We start from the raw sequence: 18,126 nt of genomic DNA on the forward strand, positions 1-18,126 counted from the left end.
CCATCTTTCCAAGAAGTGAGCTCATTTGATTCATACTCACAAAACGAGTATGAGCTCCTCAGTGCCTATTTCAAGGGACAATTCAAAAATGGCACTTTGCTCCTGCACTGGGGCCTTCCATGAGGAAGACCATACCCTCCTCCCCAGCTAGCTATTTGAGAGTCTGCACCAGGACTCCCTGTCACCTAGTTTCTCCACTCTCTGGCAATACTTAGTTTCCCACATCAAGGGCAAAACAAATGGATGCGTCTTTTCCTAAGCAGTGTAAAAGTTCTCTGCTTTCCACCAGAGATACCTGTGGAAGGAATATGGAGCTTCAACTTCCTCTTTGAAAAAGGAATAAGGTATGTGGTAAGGACACCCTACCATTTTCACTTCTGCCATCCTTTACCTGGAACTACGCTTTAAAAGTGAATGAAATACTATCTTAGGAAAAAGTAAGCAATCTGGACCCATGAAACACATGCTCATGTAATCAGATGCACAGAGTGAAGGGCTTCATGAATGCCTGTCTCCCAACAATGACTGCGTATCAAATAAAGTGAAGTAAAAAATAAACAAATAAATAAAATAAAGTGAAGTGACACCCCTGGAGAATCTGGCAGAACAGAGATGGCAGTTAAAAGTTGTTGCTTTAGGAGTGACATCAACCTCCTAATACACATGCTAAAATCCATGGGCCTCTTCCTTCTGTGTCCAGAAGTTGACTTGACACTTTAACAAGGATGCAGATATTCCACAGAGAAATAGTGGAGCTGTTACAAGGAAAGCAAAAACCACTCCCCCAACCAGCCAAATGTACATTAAGAACCAAGGCCCTGAGCCAAACAGCATTTTAGGAAGCAGCGCCTGAAACAGTGGAAGAGGCTTGCATTGTTGAGCAGTTAAGAAAAATTGTTTAAAAAAAAAAAAAAAAAGGTGCTGAGAAGCAGAAAAAAGTACCCACGTGTTCTTTAGCATATTTCCACTGGACAAAGTTGTCAGGAAGAGCAAAGATGTCCAAAATAGGCCACTCTGAGACCATAAATGTGGGAAGCAAGTAAGTTCATATCTACACATATATACTTTTTATAGACTTACAGGAGCTTATACTCTTGAAAAAGAGCTTTTTAGACAGCAAAAGGAGACTTCCATATTTGAACAGGGACTTACAAGACTTTGGGGGCTTCAGGGCCGAAATCAGATACCGAATTAAGCCCCACAGTCTTTTCTACACTGGGCTAATCTGACTCCAACCCATTCTCTGATCAGAGGGAGTTCAAACGAGAAGACACATGTCCCCTCTGCACTGAAACAATACTAAAGTACAGAGCCTGTGATGGACACGCACAAAATCTAGCTCAGCCAATGTTCTCAGAGTGGGTCACATTCCTGGACAGAGTCAGGAACAACCAAGAAACAACCAAAACTGTTCTTCTGCCTACCTCCAACCCTGAGCTGTTCAGCCCTTCTTACCAATGAAGGAGCCCTACTGCCCCTTCCCAGTCCCCTACTCCCCATGATGCTCATCTGCCCCTGATGGCCCCCACACACACAACCCTACTCTTTAACACCCCTCTCCCCAATATACAAAGAGTCTAGGCAGTCACCAACTGCTGCCTCCAAAAGCATGGGGGCAAGGGTCTCACTCTCAGATCAAAGGTGTGTGGCTGAAATCACTTTAAGGACAGTGCATGAAATCAGCACCAGATGCAAACTTCACTGTCTTTTCACTGGGTCCCACGGAGCCAGTTTTCCCAGTTCCAGTTGGAGTCTCCTTGGAGATGACTGAAGATACTCCACACATACTAACTATTGCCCCAAAAAGTCTCCTCAAGATTAAAGTCAAGATAATCATTTAGGAGAGGATTCAATGGCTTCAGTCCCAAACCAGCAGCAGCCAGAAAGGGCATCGGGGTGGGAGACCCACCTCACTCCACTCTTACCTGGAAGCTTTAGACCTGACTCCAGGGAGGGGAAAGGAGGGAAAAATTTGAGAGGCAAAGTTCAAAGAGTGGGCAGCTGAACACCGGGGCCTTCCCAGGCAGAGGCCAGCTGAGGCCCCTCTGGAGGGGCATCGTCACCACCCTCTTAATCTTCATGATGACAAGCCAGCGTGGTAACCCTCTAGTGGTAAGGCAGCAGGGCCAGCCCAAAAGGCAGATAAAGCCTAGGCATTTTACTAGAAAAAGGCCCTGCCTGGAGTTAAAAACTAATATTTGCTCTGAAATGATCACATTTACCACCTCCTAAACTTTCTATGTTTCCTTTCCCATTTTTATTTGCAACCTTTTCCTTGCAAAAGTAAGAAACACTAGGAATTAAGGATAAAAGAAAAGCGGAGACATCAAAGAAAAAAAAATCACCTTTAAGTTTTCCAATTATAAGCAAGGCAACGTCCTTAGGCAAAGAACTCTCTAGAAACACACTTGTCACTGCTACACTACTGCCTTGTGCTCACCACCCTGTCCCCTGAGCCAGTGAATGAAAATAAGAAAAAAAAAAAAAATCCCGTTGTGTCACTGCTTCTGAAGCATTAGCACAATGCTGCTGTCAATCGGAGCTAAGCTTTGCTTTCCCTCTGGCCCCAGTTCCCTGTCCACAGAGGAGTCATTTACCATATAAGCCCCAAAAAAAAAAAAAGCCCTCTAACATCTGATTGTCACTTCCCACATGTTCAAAGAGAACAGTCTGGCAGCCAACTTTAAATCATATAGAAAACAAATCTGACAGTTGTTGATTTGGTAGTTTTTCTCCTTAATCTGGATTTTGAAAGCAGCTTGCCAATGAGCCAAGATTTCTGCATGGGTCTCTCCCTTGGGGCAGTTTGATGAAACCTTAGCTTCTGTGTGTTTGTTTCTCAATTTGAGGGCCCTAAGGACGAAGGACACTGTGCTTTGGACAGAACAAGCAACTTTGTGATCTGAGCGTCACTCTTGCAAAGGAATTCCCTTGCCTGGATTCTATTAAAACTGGTTTCCCAATTCCCTGACCACAGTTTTTAACTCAGGCAGAGGACAGTGATTCTGAGCGGTGCTGGGATTTCTAACGATGACCAATACAACCAATTTTTTTTTTTTTTCTCATACCAGGGATCGAACCTGGGACCTTGTGCTTTCAAGGCAGGTGGCAGAACCACTGAGTTAAATCCCCACCCCTACAACCAAATGTTTATCCCGGAGCATTTGGATAACCCTATGAAGTTCACTGTAACGGAATCTGCCTTCCTGTTGTGTTTTTATGGCAACGCCCCCATCCTGGTTAATTACCCCAGCCTTGGGAACCAGAGTAGGCCAACAGGCCCAAACATTACAGAAATCAGCCAGCCTAAGAGCAAGGGCCATTGTACTAATAAATGAAAGTATAAACCACAGCACAGAGTGTGCTTCTAGGGGCTGCTGCTGTGGAGCATCAGGTCCACCATTCCTGCAGTGCTGGTGCACATGAGACCAGGGCGGCACAAGCCTCTTTGGGCCAAAAACACCACTTCTCCCTGCAGGTCAAGGCTAGGCCCCATGGGTCAAGAAAAAAACCCTAGTTATTCTTAAGAAGTAGGTACAGACACAACTGGCTTTCTCTGTCTTCAAGTACCAGAAGCAGTTCTCTACACTTCTATAAAATGTTGCTTAGTCACTTATTTATTTTTTTTTTTAAGATGAGACATCTGCAACTCTGCAATAAAAATAATTTCCTAGGTAAGAGTCTGTTTTGGGCCCTCAAGTATTCATTTCCAGGCTCTTACACTAACGTTTCAGAAGCCAAAAAGCCCCTGCCCCTAAAAGATAACTAAAAAGGAACACGGCAACAATAAGGACACGTTCTCTGGACACCACTTGTGACCAGAATGCAAGGAACTAAGCCAAATTGCCATCAGCCCCAGATAATTCTTTGCTCACAGTCTGCAACCCCAGATCTGTTCTAATGAACTAACCACCTCTGGGTCACCCAAGGTGAGCCAGGCCTATCCTGGGAGTGTGGAGGAGCCATCACTTAAAGTCATAACGATGAAAACTGAAATCTTGCTTATTTTAGCTCCTTGTCTCTGGGCAGTCCAATTGGCACTGAGTTTACCAGCAGTTAAAATTCAATCCCAAAGCAGCAAGAAGGGAGGCACTTCACTGTCCAGTTGGGATGAGCCAAACAGAGGCCTGCTCAGCAGAGTATGGTTTCCTTTGGGCCCTTGCCACCCTCCCTTAGCATTCATTTGTGCAAATAAAAGACCAAAGTGAAGAAACCAAAATTAAAGTTTCAAGTAGTTGGGGAAGCAGCTCAGATTTTGTTGTTGTTGTTCAGAAATAGTTAGCTAGTGTTTCTCAATAGTTCCGTGTCAATCAAAACTGTTTTCAGGAGAAATGGGAAACAGGAGTCCTCTATCCCACAGAAACTGTAGCCATTAAAAAAAATTTTTTTTAAAGTTGGGAAAGCGACCCCATGTCATAAAGACAGAAGGTCTTCAAGTTACTTGACTCCTTGCAATTCCAAAAAGACTGTTTTTAAAGTATAAAGTGCTTGCTTCTGCATCTGCCCCATGTTGTTAAATAACACTTGTGTAATTAAATAAAAGACCAAGTGTGACCCCAGCCCGTTCTGAGAGGCACTTTACATGCTTTCTAAAAACTATGCTGGAAACCAAATGCAGACAATCTCCTTAGTCCTGTAATTTTGGAAAGGGAAAGAGGAAAAGTTGTTCTTGGCCTTCATGGGCAGACACCCTCTGAAAGGGCTGAGAACAGAATGAACACAAATACAGGTGCACAAACATCAGGTATGTGCCTCTTCCCAAAGACCCCATTCTAAAAAACCTTAAATGGTTGAGAACCATGGTCCCCTGACACCCTTCACACCCTGCCTCTGTTCCCTTTTGTTCATGTTTAGGGAATAGGACACAGGCAGGATCTCAGGCCTTCAGTGGCTGTTCTGATAACAAGAAACAGGCCCACGTTCCCTGCCACAGCCTTCCTCGATCAGATTACCTGGAAGGTGTATGTTTTCCTACCAGGCGCAGTCTCAGCCTCAGCACTCAGGCTCCCCTCTCCAGCCCAGCCTCCTGGAACTCATGACTTTTTTTTTCGGCTTTCCCTTGAAACCTATCCAGAAACCACAGCCATTAAAAGAACATGAAGGTTTGACACCTCCTGAATTTAGGAATGAGGGGACTCAAGGGGCCAACTCTACAAACCTGCACCTGCTTCTTGATGGCAAAGAAACGGTTTCCCCAACTAGGGTGCGCTTTAAATTATACTCTATTTATTTAGTGACTTGTCTCCAAGGATCTCAAAGCATGAGATGAAATAGGATGATGTGTAACTTTCTCACTATCTACCTTCAAGGCTTAAGGTTGTTTTGCTTGCTTTGCCCTGATGCATTCCACCAAGCAGGCCTCAGCTTAAGGAGGGGCCTTCCCTGGATGCCCAGGTGGGGCGTCTGTCTGTCCCCTCTGAGGTTATCTGTCAGTGGCTTCTAAAGAGCCTTCAAGGCCTGTTAAACGATGTAGGTGGAGAGGAGGAAGAGGGATGACCCTCTGGGATCCACCTGCTCAGAAGTTTCCTTTCAACCAGGTTAACACATTGCATGCCACTGTGCAAGGCAATTGCATCTTGGACTACACCAAGCCAGCGAGTGAGCAAGCGTGAGCTGCAGTCTCAGCCCGCCAGGCATTTCCCCATCATAACATAGCTGAGGCCAAAGCAGAAAGGGCCGTTTTCCAGAGAGCTCCTTTCCCTTCAAACCTACAAAGATGACTTTTGTGTTTATTTTTTCCTGCCACTGATACACTTGGGCAGTCTTCCCCTTTAACAGGACAAAAATCTTAGCTTTTCCCTTTGCACTCCCTTCCCTGAGAAATAAAGCTGCTCTGGTTTTTCCAGAGTGAGAACAAACTAAAATTAGAGGGTGGACCAGAGGATCGTCAAAGGTGCCCTCCAGCTCCAACACTCGGATTCTCCCTTTAATTACTGCACAACAGGCGCGTTCTTCGCATTGTTTTGAACTGACCGGGGACATCTTTTTCTGAAAGGGGTGCATTTTTAGGTGAAGGAACCTAAACTTCTAAATGGCACCAGTAGCCTAAGTATTCAAAAAGCAGGAACTAATCCAGAAGCAGAATAAGGAGAGGAGGAGGCGGAGGAGGAAAGAAGGAAGGGACGGAAAGCGGAAGGAAGGAAGGACTGCATGCTGTGCCCAGCAGAATTCAGACGCTCTCAGCCCAGGTAGGTTCTAGTTGGAGTCTAGGAGTTCAAGTACATCCAGCCTGCCCTTCCCCCTCACGCCCCAGGAGAATGAGAAGTTCAGCCAAGACTCGCGGCACCTGCCTGCAGCGCTGCTAGGCCGGCTGCGCGAACCGGGCGGCGGGGGAGGGAGGCTGCACTCACCTGGCACACAAAGCCTCCGCACACCTCCGGAGGGAGGAGGCACTCGCAGGTCCAGGGGTTGCGCCACCGTGCGCGACAATGGGAAATTCCAGCGGCACCAGAGCCCCGAACTCACCCAGCCCAGGCGGCATTCTCCCCATCTCCCGCTGCCCCCGGGGCTCCGCGGTGGCGCTGGCTGGGAGCAGGGGACCCGGAGGCAGGGGACGGGGCCTCATGGTGCCGGCCGGCTGGAGGTCGGCGGTGCCCGGGAGGGGGGTCCCCGGGGCAGCGGGGATTCACCCAAGGGGCCCGGCGACCCCGTCCCCGTCCCCGGCCTGCCCGCCGCCTCCGCCTCCTCCGCGGCCGCCCGCCGGAATCGCTTTATGTAAATGAAGCTCAACTCGCAGTTTGCAGCGCGCACCGCCCGGGGAAGGGGGGCGGACGGGGCGGGGGGCCTTCGGGGATCCACATTACACAGCAACAAAGCGGAAGGTTAATTTGAAACTCACAGCCCCGCCGCAGCTCGGCTCCCCGAGCAAAGCCTGACATCTACAGTCGTGCCGGGCGCAGGTCGGGCTGCTCACGCTGGCCGCGCCCGCCCGCGGGACCCGGGAACACACACACACGGGGCACTCGAGGCCCCGGCACTTGCTCGGGGGACCCGGGCCTCGGGGCAGGCCGGGGCCGCACTCGCACAGCGGGGGACGGGGACACCCTGGCGGCCCGGCCTGCACCACCCCGGGAACCAGCCTGGCGGGAACAAAAGCCCAGTCCTCCCGAAGGCAGTGACCCCACGCTCTTCAAAAGTCAGGGGCCGGCCTGGAATCATCGGGTGAGAAGAAAGGAACTCGCCCTCGGCCACAGAGAGCAGCCTGGGACCTCAGAACCGGAACCACTGGGTCTCTGGGCCTCGTCCACGTCAGAGCCAGGCCACTCTAGCACGAGGACATTAGCCAATGTGGACAGGAATTTTATTTGAAACACACACCCATCCTATTAACTGCTTTACAGAGCACTTCTGTTTTTCAGCTGCAGAAACTTACAAAAAACACCCCTTGCTCTCCACTGAGAGTTTAAGGCTAGTTTTTGACGGGAGAGGAAGAGGAAAGAAAGTGCTAAGAAGAGAGGTAGAAAAAAGTAACAAGAAAAGAAGCCACAATTTACAATTAGGCGCTTTAAGGAGTGTCGCCTTATAAAGCCACACCATTTCAGAAATGGCAGGGATCATGCCCTTCCCAGGAAGAATCTACCACCAGGGTCAGATTTAATGTGGCCACCCTCGTTGGTCAGAGCAATTGCTGCACGCTTTTATATATCCCCAAGTTCACCTTTTCCACTCCGAAGTGCAAAGGCAGCACCACAGAAATCTCACCGAAGTCCCCTGTCCTCTCTGTCAGAATCCCACCCTCAGCCTGAATCTACTCCCAGTTCTCTCAGCATAGAAAGAAAGACACCTGCTTTTCCCTTTTCTGAAAGCCACCCACCCAGGCTGGCCTTACAGTCTGGAGAATCTTTTCCTACTGCACAATAATGAACCATGCAAGTGTTAGAAATATAATAAGCTCACCAAGCGAAGAGCAGTATGTATGGAATCGTATTAGCATTAAGCACACACTAACAGAGACAGAAAGGGATGCTTGCCTGATGAAAACCACCATATTCTCGTGTAAAAGGCATTTTGCACAATTTGGATTCAAATTAATGTAAATATCTAACCTGTTGGTTACAGACAATCCCTCCATACATTTTAGTACAGAGAACAGACTGAAAAAAAATTTTTTTTTCAGCTAGGGCCCTGGGAGAAAAGACTGCCTCAAGGGAATCATGTCCGATTAGGGACAAAGGAGGGCACAAGCCAAATTCAGTCACATGTGAGAGAGTAGGGGCAGGGTGGGGGGAGTGGAAAGCCCAAAAGGAAAGTGGCGGATGATTTTGTAAACCAGAGTCCAGTCACTGCAGTGCTGTTTCCAGGCCGTCTGACCTCAGGCCCTAGAACAGGTGGTGTGTTTTCAAAACACACTGTTATTTATGTTAGCCACATGAGTCAGGAACACCTCAAAGAAAACCAATTAATAATTTAATTGAAAAAGGGACTATGAATAATACATGAAGATGATGATGCTAGCAACCACCACGCAGAGATACCCCTGGAAATCTCTTCCGGAAAATGAAGGACTCCAGATACCCTGCTCCTCACCTGGAAGCAACCCACAGCCTGGCGGACAAAGACAACAAGAAAATGTTTGTCTAATTTTGCTGCTTTGTCTTAACTTTTATTAACAGGGGACAACCTTGTAATCTGGTGACATCATAAACCTATGAGGGCCACAGAGAAATACCTGCAATAAAATGAAAGCTAGAAAACCCAAAGAAGGAGGTCCCAGTAATCTGAGAGCATGAGGAGGTTCTGGCAGAGCCCTGAGGACAACTGCCCTGTCAGCCTCTCTCCTAGACCATAGGTGACTGGCCTCCTGTACCTCAGAGGCCTAGAGAACTGGGTCCCTTTCCTTTATCTTAATCCTACAACAGCTACACGCCTGGTGAGGCCTACTCAAGCCTGCCTTTGTTCCTGGCAAAAATTAACAGGTAAGTCACAGACAGGTACTCTATGGCCTCGGTACCATTTATGAATATAAAGGACTGCACAAAAGCCAGGTGCTACCTTGACGAAACTTACTTTCATCATTAACAAAACCACGACTTCTCTAGAGGGAATTTGCAACTTTCACACATTGACATATGGAACTAACAGATTCTCTGAAATACACGCTGCCAATTCTACCATCCAGGCCCAGCTCTTCCCAGGGCAGCTGCCTGACGTGAAACTCAGGGACTACCCAGCAGTGACAGCCTGACATCCTCATCGCTCCATCCTGACCGCTGCTGACAATAAACCCACTCTCAGAAGAGGCAATTCTTCCCTTGGAGTTCTCCATACCCAGTCTCGGCTCATCTGGAAACTGTAATTGGCAACAGCCAAAGGATAAATATTTTAAAATAAATCAGGGAAAGCTACCCATTCTCCAAGCCAGAGGCCTGCCTGCCCCTGAATGCTTAGCTGGCTGCTAAATTACACTGATCCAACCCAGCCAAACCTGTCCCTGTCCCTGTCCCTGTCTCTCTCTCTCTGTCTCCTTCCCTCCCTCCCTTTCACTTCAGCAAAGGTAAATATGATCTCAGAGAAGATACAGTGGATTTCAGCATTCTGGGCTCTCTTCACAGCACATTTGGATCTAGGTAGATTCGTGTATTCTTCCAGAGCCTTCTATTTTTACTAAATTATACATCAACGTCGATTTTAAATTTGTGCTTAAATAACCTATAGGCTTTAGAAAAGAAAACCCTGAAGAGGGGTAAAAAAAACTATACAAACAAATGTCCCTGAAAAAAATAAAGACCCCTTTGGAGCTGAATCGTGCTGCCTGCCCTGAGTTCACCCCATGATTGCGAGGCAGTTTTATTTAGGGGCCTGGTACCTGCTGGATGGCCAGGCCCTGCTGGGTATGGTACAGAATGCAGGCTTTCCTGGGGGCAGCCCTTTCGGGCCTGCACGGCCAGAGGAGGCTGGCGGGCCAAGGCCTACATACAGATGTTTGGACTCACATTTCTCTAACACAAACCTCAGGCCTCCATGTGTCACTGCAGTGCCAATTCCACAGATTAATTTTTACCTTCAAATCATAAATGGACAGTTACCTAGTTTACTTAACCACCCTCCCCTGCTTGATCCCTAGACTATTATTGATATACACAAGAAAGACTCAAATGAGTAACCATTTTTTTTAAAACTGTGATCTAAAAGAATTTTTCCCTAATAATTGTAAGTTTCAAAGCTCAAGTCTAGAGAAAGCAAAAACACAGAAGTTGCCTTAAAAACAGCTTTAAATGTTAGTAGACAGCTCTCTATATTTTTTTAACAAAAATATTATTTCTGAAAGGGCAAAGAGAATTTGCCATGCAAGACTTTCATACCCAGGGGGGATTCTTACATTTGTGTTTCTAAACCTTGAAATTGAGAATTTTAATGAAAAGGCAGATAGATGCTTAAGGACACCATTGCAATCAGGTCCATACATTACAAGAGAGTGGCGCTTTGTTTGGATCCAAAGAAAAAAGAGGTGGACTCCTATTTTGTTCCTGGGCTATCCTCAACTGTCTGACACATCCCTTTACACTGGCTAGATGCAAACCACGGAATTCTTGGAGGGGAAGCAGGTTGGAGGCAGAAGAAAGGAAACAGGAAACAGGAGAGGAAAAGAAAAGGGGGAGGGGATATTAGCTGTTTACATAAATCCTAGTTCTTGAAAAAAAATTCTCAACACAGTATCAGTTCCATAGTGTATCCCAACAGTTCTACTCCTGAGCTGTAACAATCCATTTATGGTGTATCAGAAGCACAACAGCCACCGATCAGATCTTTTTTTTTTAAATGAAGAATTTCATGTAGGTTTATAATTCTTCCTTATCAAGCAGCCACTTCTAAGTAGGGGCAGGATATTACAAGATAAACAAAAGATGACTCTTTCACGCTTTCCCCTAAATAATTCTACAATCCCGTTTTCTTATCTTTCATTGTAGTGCATTTTTGTTCCAAATCTGTGCTAATCTGACTTCAGAGCCCTGAGCAGAAATTTCACATATCCTCCAAGTCAGCCAGTGTTTTAGAATTTGGATTTCTATTGAGGCTGTTCCAATCGCCAGTGAGGCCTACGGTAAAATGTGCTTCACGCTGTTCCGTTTGTCTCTCTGCAGACAAATAGAAACTGAAATTTAAAGAATGGATGAAAAAAAAATCTAAAACAAAGAGGTTAAAAAAATAGGACAAATGTTTTTGCTTTTGTGTCTCCCTGGAGCAATTGTTTGAGGAAGTCTGCGTTGACAATAACCATGAGAAGGCCATCTAAAGGCGATGTGCTCACAAGGGGACTCCTTGCCTGCTGCCTTTGGTCTGGGAGAAAAAGTACCTTAGCTCCGTTCTCCAGGAACAAAAGGCCAGGGCCATGGAAGCGGGGAGAGGTTACAGGGCTTTCACAGGGAGCCAAGTGTCAATGCTGGTTCATTTTTCACCCGTCTTAGTTGGAAAGCAGCTCGGGGAACTTCCTAATGACTGCTTTTCCCTCTCTCCCTATTATTTCTAAACCTAAAAGAACAAAACAATAATTTTTTTTTACACCTAAAACCCACCATCCTATTAGAGGAAGGCCTTTGGGGCCTACACCATCAGCTTTTCCTTTTTCCCCACCTTACTTTTTTTTTTTTTTAAAGGAGGTTCCAATTGAAGATCACATGGAAATAAGAGACAGTGAACATTATGGTCACTTTTAGTGACACCAGAACCGGCCTTTATATTTCCCCAAAGGTAAAGAACAGGATGAAAAAAAGAAACCGCAAAGAACAGGGATAGAAGGAGGTGCTGGGGTGAGGGGGTAGCTCAGGGGCAAGACCTTGAAACAGTTTCTGTTTTTCACAGCTTGAAGTCACTAATGCCGGCTTCAGATGTGCAACTGAATCAAAGTCTCAAAGTCATCACTACAAGGTGGGTTTTGAGGGGAGGGGTCTTGAAGAGGCAGACAACAAGGATGTATTAAAGACCCAGAGGAGGTATGTGGGGGGGGGGGGTTCCTAAGGAAAGGAAGCTGAGATGAATCCTTGGGTGCCATGAAAATACCAGGACAAGTGGATGTTGGAGTATTTAACCAGATTTGAGGCTGGAAGCATTCTCCCCAGCGGGTAATCCCTAGGACTAGTCAAAGACAGGGACTCTCAGCCTTTGAACCCAGACCTGACAGCTCAGGTCTCCCCTTCCCCAAGCAGCCATCAGGCTCTGGCTGAGAAGCAAGGTTGGGGGAGGGATTGAGAGGGCCCTGCAAAGAAGCACAATAAACAACTCAAATATGAACGGAAATGACATCAGCAAAGTGAAGGACCTGTTTACTGCAGATCAAAACAAAACAAACTTCCAAACCTTTTGTGTACACAAGATAATTCTATAAAAAGCCTTCCTAAAATGTCAGCAAGGTCGACACATCAGCATCCCAACAAAAAAACACATGACAGTTACCATGGGGGGGGGGGGGTAGGAGAGAGGATGATGGGAAGATGATGGGAGGTGGATAAACTGGACTGGGCCAACAACCCAGATGCTGCTTCCCCCTCTGCTGAGCCTTAATATTTATTGGTGTTTATAATCTAAAAGCCACGCTCTGTGTTTCACTTAATACAAGGCCAGACGACGTTGTCTAATGAGGCAGCATTACAATCAGCTTGTAATACTGAATTTTTAATGCTGCCAAGGATTCTGTTACATAATAATACAAAAAAAAAAACCAAACCAGAAGCTGAAAGTGAGCTTCCAGTGACAGGACCTTCTGAGGGCCACCAGCCTGGCTTCCTTTCCCTGCACCCACTCCCACCTTCTGATTTGCAATCAGTCCTCCATCCCTATACAGGTCGGTATGGAAGCCAAGAGGACTTCCTAGGAAATCCACACTTTTCATTATTATTATTATACTCTGATCCAAAGTTCTATTTCAAGAGTTTGAATTCTAGCTTATCTGGGGTTAGAGGTCTAAAATGAAAAAAAAATTCTTTTGAAAGAGGGAGGCCAAAAGACAAAGAATACAGGAGAGGGGAGGAGATGGCTTATTTTAAGCCAACCAAGAAATTGGGGGGGGGGGGGGCGGATCTCAGAGGGAGAAAAAACTAAAGGAGAGGATTGAAGTCTGCAGACCATATTCATAGCTGCTTCATTCAGTTTACATTGGTGTAATTTAAAAGCATATATATAGCCGCTGTTGCTCCTCTCTGTAATACCCCAAGACTGTAAATCTATAACCACTGCAATGATTTAGTGATTAAAAACATGATAACATATTGTGTAACTGCAAACCACAGAACCCCTGCCAACTCTCCTCTAAGATAAAGGGAGAAAAAATACAGAAAATGTGTTGCTTGCAGCGATCTTCCTAAACCAAAAGATTGTAATAAAAGAACCTATAGAGCAGACAGATCGGAAAAGGGTAAGTGAATTGTGTGAAGCCAGCAAAGGCGAGGAAAAAAAAAGAGGCAGCTTTATGTGGGATTCTTTTCCTTGTACTAACAAATTACGACCTAAACATGCCTTTTCTTTTCTCTTTTTTTAAGTTTGTTGTAACTGGAATAACTGGTCTTGTGCACTGTCTTGCATATTCAAAGCTGCTTTGTAATCGGATCTGTAGACCCAACCTTATTTGCCTGAACTCAATAGGGGTTTTTTCTCCCCCTCCTCCCTTGTTTTGTTTTGGATTCGTGGGTTTTCTGTTGTAGCTGGGAGCATAGGTCTAGGTAGGCAGAAGTTCTGGTGCCTTTAAGCTACTAGGCAAACACCTGAGAGGGGGAGGCACAATTTGTAACATGGCAGGAGGAGCCTAAAATACACACACAAAAAATAAAATCAAAGCAGCTGTAGGGGTTTTGGCCTCTGAACAGCTGACCTGACCCCGTTGTGTATATTCTTTTATTTCCCATTGCAGGATTCCTGCACCTTGGGTCAGATTCAAACTCAATGTGACCCCAAGGAGAAGGCAGTCACCGAGTCTGGGAAACCGTTCCGTATTAATGGGGGGGGGGGTGACACATATACATTCAGACTCCCCCAGTGTAGATACCCACTCAGTGTTTCTGCATGGACATGGACACACACACACACACACACACACACACACATATCTGTCAGGACTGCCAGGCCACAGAGAGCCTGAGAGCCTGAACTCTCCTTGGGCCCCTCCAGTCCTCATGCCTACAACTCTGCCCATGGACATACACATGCACAAAACACTCCTCCAGAGACTTGATATGTTTAAAAAGTCCACAGATCGGAATCACCTCCTCTCTGGACCAGAGCAAGGCAGTTTATTCAGAGAAATCAATAGGAAAGAGCATTTGCAAATATTTATATAAGCCCTGTGCGTTTCAGCATTAAGTAATTAAAAACTAAAACCTAGGCAGGGGGAAGGGAGGAGACAGAGGGAAGGCTGCTGGCCTTCAGTGGGTTTTCCTGCCCACACCTCATCTTCCCAAACCACAGTCCTTTCAAAACTGACTCCGTATACACTTTTTACGAAATACTTGTCGTGCACCATTTGCTAGGCTATTTCAAAATCATATCCAAATATGGATTCACCTACCACCAAGCTTTCAAGACTGACTATAAGATAACTCTCAGTATTCTCTCTTACACACACAAACCCCAACTCTTACTTTTAACATTGCTTCAATCTCCAGTATATTACTGTCTTATAACCCTATCTGTAATTTACTGGCACCAGTTAAAGTAACCTAACATCATAACATGAAAAGAGGGCCTCTGAAGTAGTAATTCAATAAGCGAATTCCCACCCTCTAGAGCCCCGGAATATTTCCAACTCCCCTCCAACTCATAAGACACCTACACTTCGGTACAGCATCCAAAGACATCATATGTAAACAGATTCTCACACACACATCAGTAAAATGAAGGAGTTTTAAAATGAGCTACTACAGAGTGGACTTCCCCCATATTGTTCCCGAAGGCTGGGCAGTAAATTCTGGTTGTGCTTTCTGCCTCTAAGGCTGCTGGAAGAAGCCGAGCGAGGCACTGGAGCACTCACACTGCAGATATTGTAGAAATTTACAGTAAATGTAGGTACACTATTGCAGTACACTGCCCTATTGATTATGCAGATTGTGATCAATCTTCTCCTCTCTCCCATTTCCCAAGCCTCTTTCCAAGGACCTCCAAATAAGTTGGTCTGTAACTAGTCATGTGCCCAAACTACAGGGGAAAAAGTAATTTTTAAAAAAACATAATAAATTTCAACTGTCCTCACTGGAAGGGCTCCGAGAGTCTTTTTTTAATTCCAAAGTGAATTTATGTTTTGTAATTTGCATTACAGCCAAGCGATTACCGTATGTCTTATTCTTCAAAGGTACTTAACAAACGCCCTTTAAAAAGTCACTAGAACTGGAGGCCAGAAAAAGGCAATCAACCTCCTTCTTCCACACAGTCCTTAGATCAAGTTTCAATAATTGAGACCAATAAAAATTGTCATATTTGCCCTACTTCAAAGCGACAAGGGGGGAAAGTTAAGAGTGCGTGATTTTTGAAAGCACTTGCAATCAAAGAATTTTCCACAGTCGAAGGAATTGCACACATTTCACCAAAGTCAGATTCTGAGAAACAGATTAACTTACAAAGTAAAATACAGATATACAGATATTTTAATGGGCCCATAAGAAACCTAGGAGTACTGAGTCCATACACAATTTAAATATGCTGCATAAAATACACTTAGAGCTACTCTCTAATAGATAACCAAAAAGATGTACATTAAAACGCATAATGTAAAATTCAGGAACGTGGTTTTTGTATCGAGTGGAGCCGGGTGAGAGGTTAAAGTGGGGAACCCAACATAAACAATCCCAGCTTCGCGCGAGCAAAAGAAAAAAAAAGGAAAAGAAAAGAAAGGGAAGAAGAAAAAAAAAAAAATACTCCGATGTGGTCTCTCTACTCAGCTGGTCGCGGAAGGCCGACCAGGCTAGCTCTGGCCCCGGCCAGCTGCGCAGCCCGAGCCCCTGGGAGCCCCTAGTGTCCAGGGCAGAGACCCCTCTGCGCGCTCGGGCGCTGCCGTTGGGGCCAGGTGGAAAGCGCTCAGGTGGAGGACCGCGCGGCCACCTCGCCCCCTCCCGGGCTCCGGGGCTGCGATCCAGCTCCTGCAGCCCCGGCAAGTCCGACCCCGGCGCGGAAGGCGCTCGCTCGCCCGCCCGTCCGCCCGGCGGCGGCAGTGGTAGCGGCAGCGGCGGCAGCAGAAGCAGCGGCGCCGGCAGCTGCTCCGGGCCGGGTGCGCGCCCCGCGCGGCGGCTCAGCCCGGAGCCCCGGCGCCGCTCGGGGTGGGGCAAAGTTGGAGGCCGGGGCGGCGAGGGCGGGGGCGCTCGGCCCCGCGGACCCCCCCTCCCCGCCGGCCGCAGCCTTTGTCTCGGCGCGGGGACCCCGGCCGCCCTCGAGCCCTGGCCCGCGCCCGGCCGGCCCTGCCCGGCGGCGACTCCGAACTCGCCGCGCGGGCCTCGCCCCGGGCGCCTCCACCCTCCCGAGGGTCGCTGGCGGCGGCGGCGGAGGAGGGCGGCGCGGGGGCCGGGGAGGAGGGGGCGGCCCGGGCTCGGCGGCGACGGCGGCGGCGGCAGCAGCGGGAGGAGGAGGAGGAGGAGGAAGAAAAAGAGAAAGAGAAAGTTTGGCGCAGGGGGAAGGCGAGCGGGACGCAGCCAGCAAGCGAGCGAGCAGGGCGCGGGCGCGGGGAGCGCGGGCGGCGGCCGGGCGCGGGAGCCGGGAGGGGGCAGGACGAGCCCCATGCAAAGCAGCCCGGGCGCCCCGAGGAGCCCCGCGTCCGGGCGGCGGCGGCGGCGGCGGGAGGAGAAGGAGGAGGAGCAGGCGGCGGCAGCGGCGGCGGCGGCGGGAAAAAAAAAAGAGGGAAAAGTTGCCACTTACGCGGTTGCTTCTCCGGCGGCGGCGGCTGCTGCAGCGGCGGGAGCTGGCGGCGCTTTTAATCCCGAAAAGAGGCGCTCGGGCCGCGGAGCCCATCAAGGCAGCAGCGGCGGCTGGCGGGGGGCGGCGGCGGCGGCGGAGGACGCGCGGCGGGCGGCGGCGGCGGCGGAGCTGGAGCGCGCGCGGCGGAGCCCGGGGCGGGAGGCGGCCGCAGCCGGGGAGCCGCCGCCGCCGCTGCTGCCGCCGAGCAGCATGGTTGGCGGGGAGTTTACAGCCCCCGGAGCGGGCAGGGGCCACGGAGGAGAAGCGGCGGCGGCGGCGGCAGCGGCTCTAGGCTGTAATTGGGATGCAAAGCAGGCGGCGGCGGCGGCGGCGGCGGCCGGGAGGAGGAGGAGGAGGAGGCGGCGGCGACGGCGGCTGCAGCGGTCGGAGGGGACGCGCTGGAAGTGGGAGCTGATGAGTGAAAAGAAAAAAAAGTCTTTGGATCTTTATTCTGCTAATTAGTTTCCTGCAAAAAATGGCTGTGATTAATTCAGTGCGCATGTGCTTCATTACCCAGGCACGACGGGAAGGGCTAATTAGCCACCTTCTGGATCAATAAGATTCAGCAAAAAAGAAAAGGGGGAGGTGGAGGGAGGCAGAGGGGAGGAAGGGAGGAAAAAAAAAAAAACCAGGGGAAAGTGATGAGCAGGGCAAGGAGAGCAGGAAGAGAGGATGGGAGAAGAGCCCAGGAAGAGGGAGAGAGGCACCAAAAGTTTATGCATGTATTAAAAACACACACACACACACACACACCACACACGCACACACGCACGCACACACGCACCGAGAAGTGAAATGCAGAGAAGCAACAATAGAGACCTGGCTAAGAATTTTTTAAGGTTTTTTTTTTCTTTCCTTTCTTTTTTCTCTTTTCTTTCTTTCTTGTAATTTCTTTTTCCCTTTCTTTTTCTTACCTTTTTTTAAAGTAAATGCAACTATGCTTAAATAGGAAAAGAGCATCTTCAAAGCGGGGGGAGGGGGGCAGTAAGGGAGTGGGACAGCTTAAAGCCAAGGTTTAAGTGAAAGACCAGAGGCGTAGAATAGAGGCCACTTTAAATTGCAAATCTGAGAATTTTTAACGGAGGAAAATCACCTCCCCCCAAATCACAGGACGATTGAAGAAAAATATGGAGAAAACTTTAACACGTACCATAGAGTAGGCAAAATATATATGTAATGTGTTAATATTGTCTTCTGAAATAAGATGCAATCAATCTTCTTTTAGTTCTTTAGAAGGAGAGGGGAAGAGGGGAGTGATGA

The 18,126-nt window shown here is 48.0% G+C and overlaps 1 protein-coding gene across 6 annotated transcripts in view; it reads right to left on the reverse strand.

Annotated features, from left to right (window-relative positions):
* The window catches only part of Zfhx3 (zinc finger homeobox 3), a 246,104-nt gene extending 229,136 nt beyond the window's left edge, over positions 1-16,968 (reverse strand). For 2 of the 6 annotated variants that reach the window (XM_087204814.1, XM_087204823.1), the window contains exon 1: positions 6,351-16,406. The gene's annotated coding sequence lies outside the window, so the exon portion shown is untranslated. Of the gene's footprint in view, positions 1-6,350; positions 16,413-16,827 lie in introns of those variants that run through there. The other 4 variants (XM_087204839.1, XM_087204819.1, XM_087204840.1 and 1 more) reach the window with 4 other exon arrangements.
* Positions 16,969-18,126: the final 1,158 nt, after the last annotated feature.

This window comes from Heterocephalus glaber, unplaced genomic scaffold, assembly GCF_053883595.1.
Source record: "Heterocephalus glaber isolate CG9 unplaced genomic scaffold, H.glaber_assembly_v1.0 deba00000071, whole genome shotgun sequence".
NCBI classification, from domain to species: domain Eukaryota; kingdom Metazoa; phylum Chordata; class Mammalia; order Rodentia; family Bathyergidae; genus Heterocephalus; species Heterocephalus glaber.